This window comes from Bufo gargarizans, chromosome 6 (genome assembly GCF_014858855.1).
Source record: "Bufo gargarizans isolate SCDJY-AF-19 chromosome 6, ASM1485885v1, whole genome shotgun sequence".
In the NCBI taxonomy this organism is placed as follows: Eukaryota; Metazoa; Chordata; class Amphibia; order Anura; family Bufonidae; genus Bufo; species Bufo gargarizans.
In genome coordinates, this window is record NC_058085.1 from 377,992,678 (window position 1) to 377,995,737 (window position 3,060).

The window sequence follows — 3,060 nt, forward strand, 5'->3', positions numbered from 1 at the left end:
AACCCAATTTTTTAGGCACCAGTTCAGGTATGAAGTCACTTTCTGGGGCTTGCATATTAGAAACCCCCATAAATCACCATTTTAGAAACTACACCCCTCAAGCTATTCAAAACGGATCTTACAAACTTTGTTAACCCTTTAGGTGTCCCACGAGAATTAAAGAAAATTGGGAATGAAGTTCGAAAATTTAAAATTTTGATCTATTTTTTCTACAACACATCAAGGGTTAACAGCCAAACAAAACTCAAAATCTATTGCCCTGAATCTGGAGTTTACAGAAACACCCCATGTGTTCTCAAAAACTGATGTCTGGGCGCACAGCAGGCTTCAGAGTGGAAGGAGCGCCATATGGCGTTAGGAGAGCGGATTTAACTGGAATGGTAATTGTGAGCTATGTCGCATATGAAGACACCCTGAGGTGGCCCTATGTTACCCCATTTTGGAAAACACCCCTCAAGGAATCTGTCAAGGTGTGTAGTGAGAACTTGAACCTCAAAGGTGTTTCCTAGAATTAGGAAACACTTGGCAGTGAAAATGAAAAATAGCTTTTTTTTTCACACTTTCCCAAAGGGCGGAAAGAGCACCCCCGTACGGACATTTTAAGGGGTGGAAAAGGCACTTTTGACCTAACGGGTGTCTCACAGAAATGAATATGTAGTGGTTGGTGAGAAGTGGATCTGTAAGCGATGCGGACTAAATCGGAGATATAAGGTGGTAAAACTACGGGCACATCATGGATGAGATTAAGTGAATGCTCCATGGATGAGTGGCAGACTCCGAGACTCTCCTGCATGCACAGGCCAGGTTTTTCAGGGCAGGTTTCACAGTGGTAAATGGTGTCTTTCCTTAGCCCCCTTATGGAACATACCCTGCATCTTTTTTGGGTCCTTTTGGGGGACTTCAGCTGGGAAATGTTGCCCTGGTTCAACACGGGCCCCATGACTTCCTGAAGTACTGGGACCCTCCACGGCCTGGGTTTGAAAAATTAGGGCCTTGATAACCACCTCTTGGAACTGAAGGAAAGTTCCTCTGTGGCCTGCAGACTGAAATAGCACGTACGCATTGTACAGCGCCGTCTGTACGAGGAGCACGGCCAGCTTTTTGTACCACACTTTTGTTTTTTCGTGTGGCACTGTAGGGCTTCAGAAGTTGATAGATCCACCCTTCCAATGTGCCTGTTGTAGTCCAGGATACAAACTGGTTTGGGGTAGTGGTTGTGGTGCCACGTACAGGGGCAGGGGAGCTGGTGTTAGTGTTAATGGTGGTCAGTACAAGGACGTCCCTCTTGTCCATGTTCTCAGAGGATAGCCCTGCTTTCACCCATTCTCAGTGGTTGCCCTACCAGGGATCTAGGGAGGCCTCTCTGATTTTTGCGCACTGTGCTGCACACCACAGTACCTCTGGCAGTTAGGGACGTGAATAGGGGTATGCTGGTATAATAGTTATCCACATAGAGGTGGTAACCCTTATCCAGCAGTGGGTGCAGTAAGTCCCACACGGTCTTCCCACTAACTCCTAGGACGGAGGGGCGCTGCCGCCATTCTGGGGGTTCTATCCGGGAATCTTTCCCTCTATAAACGCGGAACTTGTGGGTGTACCCGGAGCTACTCTCACATAGTTTGTATATTTTTATGCCATACCTTGCCCGTTTGCTAGGCACGTACTGGCGGAATCTAATCCTCCCTATAGGGGCTCATCTGCACAGACATTTTTATCGGGGGTTTACACCTCAGCAAACCTGGTTTTAAAGTGGTCAATGACAGCCTAACTTTGAACAGAGGGTCAAATGTCAGGTCGTTTTGGGTTGGGCGCTGTGCATTGTCGTTGTAGTGTAGGAATTTCTGAATTGTCGCTTCCGGGTTGTGGTCTGACTGTAAATTGGAGTCTGGTAGAAAAAAGGGACAGGGATGGAGGGTGGTTTAGGGACTTGGAACAGATGCAAATAAAAAAAAAAATCAGTGCAGCAATTCCAGATGTTGTTCTTTCAGCAGGAAAATCTCAAATCGCAGTGGTGGTGCACCACAAGTCCCAGCAAGCCAACAAGCAGCACAGAGAAGCACAGAACCTCTCTGCACGCAGTCACCGGCTAGAATGGCTGTCTGCAGGGAGGTTCAGCCCTTTCCTGTGCAGCTATAGCGCTGCCATTGGCTGGAACAATGCTGGGGACCCAAAACACTGGTGCCCCCTGCCTCACCTCGGAGGAGACCGGTGCTGACTAGTTCAGCACTGGTCACCTCTCCGTGACCCCAGCCCCGCAGCTTGGCGGACCTTACATGTACGGTGTGGGTCCTTAAGGGGTTAATGTCTGTAAGTCACAGTAAGCAGTGGTAGATCGCCCTTGAGTTGTACGTTCTGTTCAGTAAAGTGACATGAGGGGCAGAGGGTCGGGCTCCGCTAGCTGTTATGCCGCTGTTTTATGGCCAGACTGGACAGGGCTCCTTTATTCTGAATTAGACGGGTGTCCTCTCCTTTCATACTGATGGCTTATCCTCAGGACAGCCAGCAGTCTGATCCGCTTGATCCCCACACCCCTTCTGATCAGCTCTCTGAGTCTAGGTCCTGTTCATTGAAGTGAATGGGAGCAAGGCTGCAGTTACAAGCTCCAGCCACTGCAGGATGGATGGCGCTGTAGTTCAGCACCAGAGACACTCCTTAATAGCAGAGCTGCAGGGTGTCACCCCCGGATTGGCCATCAGTATGAAAGGAGTCGACTACCCCTTTAATTTAAATTATTCTTCCAAAAAGTAATGTTGAAAGAGTATTGCCCCTCTGTGCCTGATCTCAGGGGGTCCATGATGCCTTTAATCCTCCATGGAAGTGGGAAAATGTAGGAGCAGTTTATGGGGTCATGGTCTCCACAGGAGGATGGACCTTCACTGATCAGACATTGGTCGGACATCTGATTCATATGCCGACACTCGGAAAGAATAGTGACAACCTTTGTCGGGGCTCTAATGCCAGCCATGTTGGTTGTCACAAGGGAAGAGGGGAATACGTTTTTATGGTGAAGGAAAGCCTTAGTTTCTGGTCCTCAATTCTGCTTCGATTTAGGGCTCATGC